This window comes from Hipposideros armiger, unplaced genomic scaffold, assembly GCF_001890085.2.
Source record: "Hipposideros armiger isolate ML-2016 unplaced genomic scaffold, ASM189008v1 scaffold_264, whole genome shotgun sequence".
NCBI lineage: Eukaryota > Metazoa > Chordata > Mammalia > Chiroptera > Hipposideridae > Hipposideros > Hipposideros armiger.
In genome coordinates, this window is record NW_017731614.1 from 309,155 (window position 1) to 325,127 (window position 15,973).

At 47.3% G+C, this 15,973-nt stretch overlaps 1 protein-coding gene across 3 annotated transcripts in view; it reads left to right on the forward strand.

Moving 5' to 3' along the window:
- NATD1 (N-acetyltransferase domain containing 1) overlaps positions 1-15,973 on the forward strand; it is a 40,960-nt gene that overhangs the window by 13,616 nt on the left and 11,371 nt on the right. The gene's annotated exons all lie outside the window — the stretch shown is intronic.

Here is a 15,973-nt window from a genome sequence, read left to right on the forward strand (position 1 = left end):
CAGCAAGGTGTGGGAGCCCACGGGATGTGAGGAAGGAGAGGAGATGAATGGTGGGCACTCTCCATTCTTCCGTCCCTGCTTCTGTTATTGCTGGCACAGCCTGTTTTCAGGTAAGGAAAGATGTTCTGAGAGGCATGGGTTTGGCTGAGGTCTCATGGCATGACAGCAGTGAAGTTGCGGAACAGCTGGAAAGGGTTTACCTGGAAGAGGCTGTGATGTCATATCAGCTTCTCTTAGACGTGTTCCTCTCCCTGCTAAAAAGCCTTTTTTTGGGCCTTCTGGTCCAGGGGAGGGAAGCGGGGCACCCATGCAGGCTCATGGGGTAGGGGCACCAACGGCCTCGCAACACAGGATGGAGAGAACATCCTGCACTGGGCTCAGGGCCACATCTCATTCCCCTGGCTACCCTGGGGGGAGGGACTCCTTCCTGAATGGGATGTTTCCCTCCTAGTTCCCACCCTGGGGGTTACAACACTACCCCCAAACAAAAGAGGAAGAAGAGAGCACTGCAGTCCCAGGCCCTTCACATTCCTGTCCAGCTGGGTTCTCAGCTCCGTGAGATCAGTCATCAGGCCTATCTTACAGATGAAGAAACTGAGGCTCAGTGGGGTAGACACTCGGTTGCTGCCCATGTGGCTAGAAGGCAAGGGAACCAGGATCCATGCCCAGTTCCTACCATCTCTGTAAAACGATGTGCCCTTAACATGTCGTGAGGTCTTATGTCCACTTAGGTGACAGATGGCTTTGGAGAGCAATACACAGATAACTTTTGGCAATTTTCCTGCTCATTTGGAAGGCTGAGGTGAATTCGGTCTTGAGCCATGCAAGGTACATGGCTAGTCAGGGGTGCCTGGCAGACATGGAAAGATGACATTGCATGCAAAGCTGGGTCATGACAGGAATATCAGTGGGGTGTCCAACCATACACTCATGTTGTTCCTTCCTCAGTTCAGGGGTCTCAGGTCTACTTAAGTCCACCCAAATGCCCTCTCTAATATTCTCAGGGTCCCACTCCTTCCAAATCAATACCCTAAATTTCATATTGGAGGTCCAGCAAGACTGTGACTTCAACTTGTAACTCTGCAACTTGCAGGATCAAATTTGGGGTTATGTTTTCAGTTGTACCATTCTCACGGCTAGAGGATATTAAAGAGGTTCTTTTCTGGCTGTGAAAGGTGCTCTCTAGTTTTATACCTGCACGTTGAGCTGAGCCTACAGTTTTCTGTCTACTGATTCCAGTGAGGTCCCGGCAGCCAGCCCACACCGGAGCCTTGTAGCAATGTTGTCCCCGCCATCGTGACCTGGGCAGCAGCCAATCGGTTTCCTGGCTTTGCCTTCACGAAGCACCTCTCCCCAGGCTCTTAAAATAAGTCAGATGTTAAAGTAATCATTTTTGCCACTAGTGCTGTGAACTTCCAGGGTCTCATTTCCCCTGGGTGATGAGGTCATTACTGTGACCCAGTCGGGTCAGATAACCGACCCCAGGTTTCCATGTTTGAGAGATGGTTCCTTGGATGCCATTCCTACTACCAAGAACTGTCGGTGTGGAGTCAGGAAAACAAACTGCCCCAGGTGTTTCGAACAGGATGTAGTGCATGGGACTGGTTCCAAAAACTGTTGGAAGAAAGAGGAGCAAAAATGAGAAGGTGAGAGGACCCAAATATTAGTAAGTTCAGGAAGCTGCTATCACACTGAGCTGGAGGAACAGAAGTGTTACCCAAAGCCATGATTGCTGGGCTGCTGCTGGGACCTCACTGCCTGAACAAAACTGAGGACTGTGTGTACACTGGTCTTTGCTGCCCCACCACTAAAATCCCCGAATTCAGAAATGCTACTTCTAGTGCCCTGCCATTGTCTCCCATCAGCAGAAATTAACAGCCCACAGGTAAGGGCTCTGGGAAATGTGGCTTGCAAGCATCTAACCCCTCTGTGATCTGGGGCAGGAAGGGACCTGGACACCAGCAGACAAATAGTTGGGATAAAATAAGGACTATTCTTGTCTCCTAGGAGCAGGGCACCTGCCGTTATTCCAATCCATTTACACTAAATGTTGAAACAGCATGATAGAGACAACAGACCCCCAATGCCCAGGTACTGCAGAACAGCTGTGAGGTGGCAGCTCATGTTCCAAGGCATGCTGTCTTCACCAACGCTAGTGCCGTGGGGACTGGCGTGTCATGAGCTTGTACTTGGGTTGGGGGGATGCTTCCAGGCCATCAGTCAGGTTGTCAATGGGCTATCTGGCTGGGTGAGATTTGGCAGTCTTCTGAATTAGAGAGAAGGTGGAGCATGGGAAGTCAGAGGAGGACCCCCATGAGAGGCTTCTTTCTGAAGGCTGTTCTAATCTGGGAGAAGACTCGATGATGAAGTCACACATTAGATGTGGAAAGATGCTGAGATGGGATAGGAATGAGCTGCTCTATGGTCATTCTGGAATCTAGAGAAAATGGAGTTGGGGAATAATCTGCAATCTAAGACAAAAAGGTCAACTAAGTGCATGAACTAGGTCGTAAAACCGGGTCATCTTGTTTAGATTTCCCAACACACCTGCAAGGGGTGAACCCTCCTCTTTTTACAGGTGGGAACACTGCGGTTCAGAAAGCCAATCCTATTCCCACATTGAACACCCATATGTGTTCAGTGAAGATACAAGGGTGACCAAGGAAGATGGGGCTCCATCTTTAGGGGACCCACAGTGCAGGGTGGGGGTGTGAAAGCACACATGCAGTAAGAAAACTCTGTGACAAGGCTTCTATCGTACACAGGGAAGGGCCCTGGAAGGCTCTCTTGAAAAAGGGATATCTAGGTTGAAAACTAAAAGATGGGTGTGCTTTGTGAAGGGTCCAGTCCACAGTAGGCCCCACACAACCTGGGTCTTATGACCCCTGACCTTATCTCCCACCACTCCCCAACCACCTGCACCCCCCTCTATCCCCGCCATTCCTCACACCTGTGAAGCCACTCCCACCCCAGGGCCTTTGCACTTTCTATTCCCTCTGCACAGAATGCTCTAACCTTAGACATCCTCAGGCCTGGCTCCCTCACTTCCTTCAGGTCCATGCCCAACTGTCACCATCTCAGTCAGGCCTCTTTTTTCAGATCACACCCTCCTGATTCTCCTTACCCTTCTCTATTTTTTCCAATGGTTTTCTTCTTACATTATATATAACTGGTTAATTTTATCTTGTTTATTATTTGTTGTCTGAATCTCCCTGCTAGAATACAAGCCCCACAAAGACAGGAGTTTGCTTGTTTTCCATTTTGTCCATTTCAATACCAGTGCCTAGCACATATTTAATGCTCAATAATATTTGTTGGCTGGTTGGACAGATAGATGGATGAATAGATGGAATGGGAAAAAAGGGCTCTGGGTAGACTAAACGCATGAGCAAAGGCCTAGCAGTGCGATAGCTTAGGGCATCTCTGGAAGTTGCTCACGGCTGGAAGTGGCTGCGTGCTGCATCAGGAAACGAGCCTGGAGAGCTGGGTGGGGCAAGATGAAGGGGAGCCTTGAGGTGTGCCAGAGGCTGCTACAACTCAGCCTGTTTCCACTGGTGGACACGTAGCTGCACTGACCAGCCTCCCTTGGAGCAGGCGAGCTCCTGGGCCTGAGTTCTAGCTGGACGGAACGTGTGTGGAGATGGGAAAGGCTCCTCCCAGACTCTGTCTTCTCCTTCCCACTGCTGGGTGCAACAGTGACCAGGCTTTAGCAATGGTGAGTCTACCGGTTATAAAGAACACAGGTCTCCGAGTTGCTGCCTGGAGGAAAACCATCTGCCAATAACAAACTCTCACTTTAGCTTGTTACGTGAGCGAGAAATACGTGTCTACAGTGTTTTAAGCAATCTACATTTTGGGGTCTGTTTGTTATACCAGATACCTTGAAGTGTAGTGCTCCCATAACTTAAAACCTGACATATGTAGCATTGGCTTAGTGGTCAGGCTGCAGGGAACATGGACATAGATATTGTAGACTCACATTATACAGGAGAAAACTATTAAAATCATAACGTGCAAAACTTGGAGAGCAGACAAGAGACCTATAAGCCTGTGGCTCCAGGGGAAAGTGGTTGGAACGAGCTGGGTATCAATGTGTGTTGGTAGTTTCTTCCGTGTACAGCAAGGTATAAGAAAGAGATATATGCAAGCAAGATACAGTTTGCAAACAAATGAAAGTGTTTGAGGCCTTGTAGTGTTGGAAAAGGTAAGTGCTACTAGACCCCAAATAACAGGAAATAAAACTGAAAAAGGCTCTAAGCAACAAATGCCCTTTAAATAGTTCTCAGTTCCACAGAGAAAGGCTTCAGCCCCACGACGAAGGTCAGATGAAGCCTGTTGGCATGGTCCACTAGCTAATTGAGACCTCTGGTGGTGAGCATCAGTAAATTGAAACAGAGACAGATGAGGGTACGAGGAAGCAAAGAAATAAAGCTGCTTGAAAGCCATTTTAGAAAAAAAAAATCTCAGGTACAGTTACGTGGAACATACTGGAAGGAAAGCTCTCTAAATTTGGGGGGAAATTGTCTATGTTGCCAAAGAAACCATGAGCTTGTGGCTTGGCTCCTGAAGCCATGCCTATGCAGGCAGGAAAGAGCTGCAAAACATGTGCAGACCCCTCCTCAGCTTTGGCCATGGAGAAAAATGGATGAAGGGTGTCCTCCCAGAGAGCAAAGGTGGGCCAAGCCAGGGCAGGGGTCCTCACAATGCCACTCCTTGGGATCCTGTTATTGCTGACCTGGCAGTATTGTGTGCTATGTCCTGCTCTCCCTTTTCTGTTGAGAGCTTTACCTGAGTTCATCCAGCCCTGTTCACCCATTTCATTCAAGTTTAGAATGTGCAGTGCTTGGATTTTACCTCTTGATCCATGATGCTGCTGGTGGAGAACATGGTGCATCTCCAAGAGATCGGAGCCCTTGAGCAAAAGTCCAGTGGGGTGTGGGGCTGTCCCTGTGAAGGAGGGTGTGAGTGAAGAAAGGGGGAACCGCCATTTGGTTGCCAGAGGTTGCACAGACTCAGTAATTCACCAAAAATCAATCCCTGTCCTTCATGGACAGATTGCATTTCCCAGCCTCCCTAGCAGTTATCAGCAGAAATGGACTGAGCCTTTCCAAAGGTGGTGCCTCCCTCCATTCCTTCTTCCATCTTCCACTGGCTGGATATGAAAGGGGCGTGACAGAGGCATGAGACAGGTGAACTGAATTCACTGTCAAGGGCCGTGTGCTCTAGAATGCCGTGAAGGCAGTCTGACCTCTGAAACATTGTTTGGCCTATTTGTTAGACTAACAATCCCTTGACTGATACACAGGCCGTGGTCAGGCATTTAGGCTTTTTGCTGAGGGTTATGGGAGCCACTGAAGGGTTTTAAAGCAGGGAAGTGTTGCGGTCCTATTTATTTTAAAAGAATAATTATGGCTGGAGTGTGGAGAAAGGTTTGGAAGGCAGGCTAGGAGGTCGTGGCAGATCCTAGGTGACAGAGAATGGTGACCTGGACTAAAGCAGGGACAGTAAGATAGAGAGAAACAGGCAGGTTTGAGGCTTTTGAGTAACCTGTCCCAGATCCCACAGCTGACGAGTGGCAGGTCAGGATTGAGCCTGCAGTCTGTCTGGTGGAAGAGGGCCCTGTGTGTTGGGGTGTGTGTGTGTATACACATGGCCCCCAGACTCCACCTCCACAACTGTCAACCCGGGCCAGGGCCCATCACCGCTCACCTGACCTGTTGGTCTCCCAAATGCTCTTTGGGTCCCTATGGGCTGCTCTCCACACAGTAGCCAGTAAAATCTTCCTAAAACCTCGGTCAAACCGTTTCTCTCTCCTGCGCCAAACTCCCCAGGGCCCCCACTGCACTAAGGGTACAACCTGAGTAAGCTGATGCAGCGCTTGCTCACCTGGGTCCCTCTGGCTCATCACGCTTCAGCTTCACTGACTTTCTGTTATTCAAATCCTCAAGCTCGTTCCTGCCTCAGGGCCTTTGCACTCACTGATGTTCTTTCTCCAGATATTACTATGGTTTAATCTTCCTTGTCAGTTAAGTCTGGTTTAATTAGACATGTACTTGGATTTAGCTGCTAAAAAACCCAACTCACAGTGGCGTTTCATTTATCTTATGTATCATGAAGACTGGAAGATGGAGGTCCAGAGCTTGTGCTTGTGGTACAATGATAGCACTGAAGGCCTACTCTTTTCATCTTCCTTCTGCATCCTCTTTAGTATGTAGGCTTTTGCCTTCATGCTTGTTGCCACATTGTCACAAAATGGCTGGTGACCTCCAGGTATCACACCCACATTTCAGGCAGGAAGAAATGCTGATATTGCCTTCCCTGACCCCCCCCCCCCATTTAATGTTGCCTTCCTGGCCACTCTTTATCCCTTTACCCCGTCTTATTCTGATCTTACATCACTACTTGGTAGGCAAGAATTCTACCACTGAACCACCAATGCTCACTACATCACTGCTTGGAATTTTACTTGTTTGTTGCTTCAGTGAAAGCTCCTCTAGGGCAGGGACACACCTGGCTTGTTCATTGCTACCACCCCAGCCCTGGCACAGTACCTGGCACATAGGAAATGCTCAATAAATATTTGTTGAATGAATGAATGGTCCCCTAACTGACTTGGTGCCAGAGTCAGGACTCAAACCCAGACCTCCCCCTGCACAGGCTTGGACATTTCCCAGTGTATCTGTGGGCCTCCCTGGACTCTCTCTGTGAGGAATCCAGACTGTCATAAGCAGCAGCTAAATCCATCTGCAGGTTCTAGGAGCCTGTGTTTTGAGGTCTGGATGGAAAGAGAGAGAAAAAAATCTCCCCCATTGGAATCTGTGGAGTGCTCCTTGATCATAGTGTGAGGCAGTATCTCCTGAAAGGTGGTTGGCCAGCAAGACGATCCTGGGGGTGTAAAGGCCAGAGTTCAATGGCAGTCTCATACCTAGTGAGCAAGGATTCCCCTTTTCAAGAGAGGTGTAGGGGAGTGACAATATCTAACTAGAATTGAATGACCTCTTTTTGTTTTCATTGTTTTTATTTTTGCAGCTACCTATACGAATGTTACATTTAGAGGGTCGTATAGTTTCCCTTTTACATAAACATATGTGTAGCTCAATGTTCAAAGAATGAACCCATTGAAAGAGCAATATTAAGAGTAGACTAAGAATCTGGCACAAATGTTCAGAAATGAACAGGGAGAAGAGGAGCAGGGGCAGGAGCAGCCACCCCAGGGTAACTGGGGCCAGAGCCCAGGTCACATACTCTTCATCCAGTGCTCATCCTAAGAACCAAGGGGCAATATTTTCTGACTGTAGCCCCAAGGTCGGAGATGCCTGGACCAGAGGATTTGTGCAGCCGATCATACTGGCTAGCCCTTCCGTGGTGACGTTTTATGTGCACAGAAATGGCCCTGTCGATTTCCGTGGCCTGGACAGGTTGGTGGGGGTGAGTGAGCTGCAACAGACTCCCAAGCCTGCCCCTTCCAGTGCCCTCTCAGCACCCAAATGACAAGTGGCAGTACTAATGGCCCAAGCCTGGAAAACAAGGCCCTCCATGCCTCCCACAGGGCTGATGGAGGATTTGAAGCATCCAGGGGCATGAAGTGCTGCTCACAGGATGCCATTCCCTCTGAAATACCTACGGTTCTGTACAAGCTTTACTGATATAACTTATAGCACAAACAGGACTGGCACAAAGCAGGTACTCACAGAATTAGTTGAAAGACTGTTGAATGAATAAATAATGGAGAAAACTACACCTTTTTTCTCAACTAAAAAAAAGGTTAAGTGTACCAGATCAGACCTTCCTATACTCATTTTGATTGCTGCAGCCTAAAGGTGTCAGAGAGAAGCCTCAGTTCTAGGTTTCCCAAATATGTACTCCCCCTACACACACACACACACACACACACACACACATATGCACACACAAACATGTACACACATGCACACACACACATATGCACACACAAACATGTACACACATACACACATGCACACACACACACATACACACACACACCATTCAGAATGGGTGGAAACCCAATTTTGGATTGTACCTAGGAGGGCAGTTGCATCACACAACACTGAGAACACTCCAGAACAGGTGAGGAAGCGCGTTTAACGGGATAGGGATACAGTTAAGATGAGCAATGGCCTCATCTGTAGACACTGGGGGCTGCTCAGGCCACCCCCAGCCTTTCCCAGGCCTGGGTGTCTTCTCAGCCATCTCCCACTGTCCCTCTCCTATTGCACCCTACCAGCCCCTCACTCCTTAGAAGCGTGCTACCTTCCATCTTCCTCCTTAGATCCCACCCAACAACAGTAGATGCATAGTTGGCGCCTGCCCACCAGCTCCAGGCCCCACTTGGGCTGCTGTGCCTCCATCTGAAATGTGTGTTTTCAGGACAGTTCTAGTCCTGGCTGTCCCAAGCTGGAGCGATTTAGCCAGGGAGTCTTGGGCTGGGGTGAAGAGGGCAGCGACCCCCAGAAAGGAGCTGGAGAGGTGGTGAATTTACTTCTTTCTACCAAATGTCGACCTAAACTTTCAGGCAACAGAAAGAGATACTGATGCGAGAGTAACAGGGCAGGGTCAGGGGCCCCAACCCCCCTCCTCTGTGCAGTGCTAGCCTGGGGGCTTTCCTTGCAGCCCCCACAATTCATGCAGTCCCAAATCCAGCCGCCCATGCCCAAGATCCAACAGATTTCCTGCTGGAATTCCTTCCTTGGTCACCTGCCTGAAATCATCTATGGAGACTACCACCTTCCAAGGAGGCACTTCCATTTGGGGACAGATCTGAAGGTTATAGGGTCTTTCCTTAATGTTGAGCTTAGTGTCTATCCCACTGCCACTTTGTATCAAGTTGAATGGTGATCATCAAAATGATATGTCCATGTATGAACCCCCAGAACCCAGGGGTGTCACCTCATTTGGAAAAGGGGTCTTTGTAGATGCAATTAAGTAAAGATTCTTGAACTGAGTAAATTATCCTGGCTTATCCAGGGGTTCTAAATCCAACAAGTGTCATTATAAGAGAGAGATAGAAAGATAGTCAACACAGAAGAGGAGGCTCTGTGACCACAGAGGCAGAGATGGAGTGAAACGCCCATGAGCCAAGGAAGTCCGTGGCCACCGCAAGCTGGAAGAGATGGGGACAGATTCTCCCCTAGAGCCTTGGGTGCTGACACTTTGTCTTCAGACTTCTAAATTGGTGTCTGTTGTTTTCAGCCCCCCTGCTGTGGTCACTTGTTACAGTGCATGGGGAACTGGTACACACTGAGAACCATGGGTCCTGGTTCCAGCCCTTAAAGCCCCACAGAACGAATCTAATGTCCCCCATGACATCCTTCTCTGTTCTCCCTCCCTGGGGTCTCTCTTTCCCTAGCTCCTCTCCTCCTCCTTCCGCAGGCAAGATGAGCACAGGGGCACAGGGGCCTTGCCTCCCTTTCCCCCCATCCCCACCAACTCCTATTTCGGTTCAGGTGCTCTTTTCCATCTCCATCCTAAAACCAAATCAGATGAGATACAGTCTCAAATGCCCCTTCTTTCCCCCCATTCAGCTGAACAGTAGCACTTGTGCCCAGTGGGAGAGGTGGTGGGGAAGGAGGGGATGGAGAGGGAGGGGGCCTCAGCTGAGAGGCGAGGGTGACTTTGACCCTCCCTGGCTTTGAGAATCCAGCTTCCTGCTTCCAAGCCCCATTACTTTGGGCACAGAGGCCTGGGATGCCCCTCTGTGTGCACCCCTGGGGTGCGTGAGGTTCAGTAGGCATCCACACGTGCTCACCTGGGAAGCATGACCTTTATTCTCATCTTACAAGCTCCTTCTTGTAGGGAGCTGGAGGCTTGCAGTAAGGGTTAAGCTTGAGAGCTAGAGGTTTATAGTAAGGGTTAAGCCTGAGAGCTGGCAGGCTGACAGGCTCTCAGGCCCGGGTGAGAAGTGTGGGAAGGTTGGCCGCTGAGGAGAAAACAGTCAATGGCCTTGAAAGCTAGAGTGGATTGCTATCCTATTAACAGTTTCTGCCTGTTACGTTTTGCTTTAACCCTGGGAAGATTGCTTCCCTACACCTTATGGAAAGCCCCAGGGGGAGATGTTCCCTGGGAGGAGGGGACTATTCCCTCAAGTTCCCAAAACCACCCTACCTAAAAAAAGTAACTTTTGTTATAAAAGCTGTGTGTAAACAATAAACGGGGCCACTCTCTGCCAGCAGCATTGGGTGGACTTCCTGTTCCCAGCTTTCGTCTCTAGTCTCCTTCTTTTCCAGTCTCCCACCCAATCCTATCAGGTACCCTTTCGGTGGGCTCGGGAGCACTTGGTTGGTGCGCGGGTCGCATCACCTTCCCTTTCACAGTGGGCCATGAGAGCCCAACCTGCCCTCCACCAAAGAAGTTTCCTCTGAGATGCGTGAGCTCAGAGGGCCGCGGGGAGCAGGCGCTGAGGAGAGGAATGTCCTCCTGTGTGCTCCCAGAACTTGGCCTGCCTCCTTTCCTCTTCGCAGACAGCTGTCCCTGCTATCACCCTACCTTTGGCACCCCCCTCACTCTCTGCCTGTTGTCAAACACCCCACCACCCCAGCTTTGTTGCTCCTTCTGCCCAACACATGATGGAGTCACCAAGCCACCTTGGCCTTTGAGCCCAGAATGCAATTAGTGTGACCAAGTGGCTGAATTCTCAGTTTTATTCCATTTTAACTTATTTAATTGCAAATGTTAAGGCCAATATTCAATTTAGTTATTGGAAACATTTTGAGTATGTTTGAAACAATTTGGGTATGTGAATCTACTTATCAACTGTAAACTTTATGAAATCTAAATACAGATCACGTATTCCTGATGAAAATTCAGTGTCCAGACTGAGACGTGCTCTAAGTGTGAAGAAATTACACACCGAATGTTGAAGACTTAGTATGGAAAGAAAAATGTAAAATACCTTATTTGTAGTCTAAATTACATATTAACACTGAATTTTTTGGATATTTTAGGTTAAGTTTTTTTGATATATTGGGTTAGATAAAATATATTATTAAAATTAACTTCACCTGTCTTTTTTTACTTTTTAAAATGTGGCTACTGGAAAACTTACAAGGACATATGTGGGTTTACAATATCTTTGTCATTAGTGCTAGGCTAGACTGGGGTCTCTCAGAGATGTCTCCTCTTCATCTTGGGATGGGTCCTATTAAGCTGGAGGTTGTCAGGGCATGGAGGATGAGGGGCCTCGCTTCATTTTGTGGCCTCAATCCAAACTGGGAGAGTGTATTCTGGGCTGAACTCTGTCCTCCTGAGGTCCTAACCCCCAGCACCTCAGAATGTCACTATATTTGGAGATAGCATCTTTAAAAAGGTGTGGTAAAATGAGGTCACATTGGGGGACCTAATCCAATCTGACTGGTGTCCTTATAAGAAGAGGAAATTTGGACACACAAAGCGACACCCCAAAGGTGTGTGTAAACAGGGGTACAACTATGTGAGGACACAGCAAGAAGGCAGCAAGGGAGAGGATTTGGGAGAAACCAACCTTGCCAGCACCTCAATCTTGGACTTCCAGCCTCCAGGATCCTAAGAAAATAAATTTCTGTTGTTTAACCCCCTGAGTCTGTGGTACTTTTTTATGGAAGCCCTAGCACACGAATATGAATATGTTTAATGTCCTGAGACTATCCTAAATCTCTCCCTTTCCCTGGCCACCTCCCAGCCCCAGTCTGTCTGTGAAATCAAAATGCTAATAGATGTCTCGCCTCCCTCAGTGGCTTGTCATGAGGGTGGCATGTGCTATAAAGTGGGCTATAAAAAGGCACCCTTTTTTTGCTTTGCTCACCACACCCTGCTGTGACTAACGTGGCCATTTGCCCAGGACCTTCCTGATATTAAAACTGAAATTCCTGTGTCACCCTTCTGCACCTGAATTCTGTGTTTTTCCCCAGCCCTGATTCTCCAAGTGGGATGATGGAAGGCGGGGGCCTTGTCCATTTATTTCTCTATCACCAGGGATTTTCCAGGACCTGACATGAAGCAGCTGCTCAGTAAGGGTTTGGTGATATACATGTGAATAACACATCTACAAATTTCCACGGCTGCCGAGTGCACTCGCTGCTCTTGCTGACTGCTCTTGGCTGCCAGTGAGGAGAATAGGAAGATACATCAGGGGCAATCTGTGCCTTTTGAGACTCATGCTGTAAAACTGCACCAACTGTTTTATCTTCTGGGTAATAACAGGTGTGTGCTCAAGGTTCCCCATGAGTATTGTCTGTGCATGGACCCATGGCCTTTCCCATGTCTGAGATAGGATGCTGATGGCCGGGATGATTGAGGCTCCCCAGGGACATCCTGGAGGGCTACTGGCTGGATGCAACAGGGCTAATGGCTGGGCGTTTGCGCAACTGAGCACCATTAGGCCAGCTGGTGGGGAAACCAAGTGGAGAACATCTGCCAACAGGATTTTTGGATCTCTTATTTCAGCTATCTATTGCTATGTCACAAGTCACCTCAAAACACAGTAACATAAAACAACAGCCATTTTATTCTGCTCATGGAGCTTAGGGTTCAGGCATCCAGACAGGACTCGGCAGGGAGAGCTTGTCTCTGCTCCTCAATGTCTGGAGCACCAGCTGGGATGTTGCAAAGATTGTGCTGGTGAAGCTGTGAGAAAACACACATGGTCGTATGTTGCTGGTGGGAGTGGAGGGCAGTTCAGCAGCATTGATCAAAATGACAAGTGCCCATGCCCTTTGATCCAGCAAGCTCTCTTCAGGGAGTTATCCCATAGTAATACGTACACATGGGCCCCAGGAAGCTGTGCAAGCATATTTATTGCAGCACTCTTTGAAACAGTAAAGACTACTGGGAGGCTGGCTAATAAAATGGCATATTTAATCATGGGATGCCATGTTCTGTTAAAACAAATCCGATGTGTGCTGATAGTGATCTCCAAGATATAGTAAAGTGGAAAACACAGTACACAGAGCAGTGTGTACAGTATGTACCTTTAGGGTAAAGGAAAACAGTTGTTTTTAATATATATGTATACACTTGCCTACATATGGATTGTTTGTAGAGGATACATAGAGAAGTATCAGTGCTAGCTCTGGAAGGTACTGAGGGCTAGATAATGGGGAGATGGGAGAAACTTATGTTCACTGCATATTGTTTTGTAATTTGAATTGCACAATGTGAATATATTACCCACTCAGAATTAAAATTCTATTAAAATTTTTTTATTAGTTTCAGGAGTAAAAAACAACATAATGATTAGACATTTACACACCTCACAAAGTGATAGCCCCAACAAGTCTACTACCTATTTGATACCGTACATAGCTATTACAATACCATTGACTATATTCCCTATTGTGCACTTTACATCCTGTGACTCTACATTTTTTAAAATTATAGTTGACATTCAATATTATTTTATATTAGTTTCAGGTGTACAGGGCAGTGGTTAGGCATTTATATAGTTTATGAAGTGATCCCCCCAATAAGTCTAGTACCCATCTGACACCATACATAGTTTTTACATTACTGGTTGTATTCCCCATACTGTATCTCACATCCCCATGACTATTTTGTGATTACCAATTTGTACTTCCTAATCCCTTCACCTTTCTCACCCATCCTCCATAAACCCCTCCCTTCTAACAACCATCACTTTGTTTTTTGTATCCATGAGCCTATTTCTGTTTCGTTTGTTCATTTATTTTGTTCTGTAGATTCCACATAAAAGTGAGATCATATGGTATTTGTTATTCTCAGTCTGACTTATTTCACTTAGCATATCCTCTAAGTCCATCTATGTTGTTGCAAATGGTAAGATTTCATTCTTTTTTTTTTTAAAGATTTTTATTGGGGAATTGAGGGGATGGGAACAGTGCTGGGGAATTGGGGGAAGGGGGACAAACAAGTTGCTGTCCTTTTGTTCTTCAGTCTAGTTGTGGAGGACGTTGCTTCACTGGCCCAAGTTGGCACCATCATTGCGCTCTTCCCAGGCGAGGCAGATCAGTCGCCGGCTTCTGGATGGCCGCTCACTGCGGCTGCTGGCTACATACGGTAGCCCATGGCAACCCACTGCCACAGGGGCTGCAGCCTATGCCGTTGCCGGCAACTCATGGCAGACCAGCTCCAAGTTGAGCTGTTTATCAGCATCTTAGCTGTAGAGGGCAGTGTCACTGGCCCTCATATGTGGGATCCGAACTGGGACCCTCTGGCATCCCAAGCCAGTTCTTAACCATCGCGCCACTCGGCCGGCCCTATATCATTCTTTTTTATGGCAGAGTAATACTCCAGTATATACTCGTAAATGTACCACAATTTCTTTTCTTTTCTTTTCTTTTATTATTTTATTTTATTTGGAAACAGTGTGTTTTTCCACGACTCATCAGCTCCAAGTGAAGTAGTTGTTTCAATCTATTGGGTCTTTGGAAAAGTCATGATGTATGTTTGTGATAGATGGCACTAGTTCATTTTTGGAAGTACTATCGTCATTTGCATCTATGTTATTGCTATGTCATTTGACAGCTGACAGTCCTAGCTTCATTCTAAAAAAAAAAATTGAGTGATTTGGTTAAATTTTGAAGATTTTACAAGTTGAAGATGGAACACCAAACTGTGCATTTTTGCCATATTTTACTGTTTTACTTCCATAAAGGGAAGAACGTGCGTCAAGCTTGTGAAAAGTTGCATAAAGTTTATGGTGACAATGCTCTACAAGAACACCAGTGCCAATGATGGTTCACAAAATTCCGTACTGGTGATTTTGATCTCAACGACACTCCTCGGTCAGGGAGGCCCACCGAGGTTGATGACTACAAAATAAAGGCATTGATCGAGTCAAGCCCACGTTACATGACACGAAAGATTGCAGAAACATTGAACATCCATCATTCAAGTGTTCATGACCACCCGAAGAAGCTGGGATACATAGTAAGCAAGGTTGATATTTGGGTTCTGCATGAATTCAAAGAAGTTCATTTGACGGCACGTATAAACATCTGCAATATGCTCATTAAACGTGAGGAAACGATCCTTTTTTGAAATGACTGATAACTGGTGATGAGAAGTGGATTGTTTACAACAATGTGGTGCGCAAACGGTCTTGGTCCTGATGTGATGATTCACCTCAAACGACATCAAAAGCAGACATTCATCAGAGGAAGGTTATGCTCTCAATGTGGTGGGATTTTAAAGGTGTCATGTTTCTCGAGCTCCTACCAAGGAACCAAACAATTCGAATGTGTACTGTTGGCAATTGGACAGTTTGAATGAATCCATCATCCAGAAATGTTCAGAGCTTGTTAATTGTAAAGAAGTTGTGTTTCATCACGACAATGCGAGACCACACACGTTTGATCACCCGTCAAAAATTATTGGAGCTTGGATGGGATATGTTGCCACACCCACTATACTTGCCTGACCTTGCACTGCCAGACTTTCACTTGTTTTGTTCTCTTCAAAACTCTTTGTGTGGGGCCAGCCGAGTGGCGCGATGGTTAAGAACTGGCTTGGGATGCCAGAGGGCCCTGGTTCGGATCCCACATATGAGGGCCAGTGACACAGCTCAACCTGGAGCTGGGCTGCTGTGAGTCACCAGCGACGGCATAGGCTGCAGCCCCTGTGGCAGTGGGTTGCCATGGGCTACCCTGTGTGGCCAGCTGCCAGCGTGAGCAGCCAGCAGCTGCAGTGAGCGGCCTTCCAGAAGCCGGCGACTGATGTGCCTCGCCCAGGAAGAGTGCAATGATTGTGCCAATTTGGGCCAGTGAAGCAACATCCTCCACAACTAGACTGAAGAACAAAACGACAGCAACTTGTCTGTTCCCATTCCCCCAACTCCCCAGCACTGTTCCCATCCCTCAATTCCCCAATAAAAAAAATCTTAAAAAAACAAACAAAACTCTTTGTGTGGTAAAGCGTTCAATTCATATGAGGCTGTAAATCAGCACCTTGTTCAGTTTTTTGCAAATAAAGACAGGTCCTTCTATGAACGAGGAATTATGAAGCT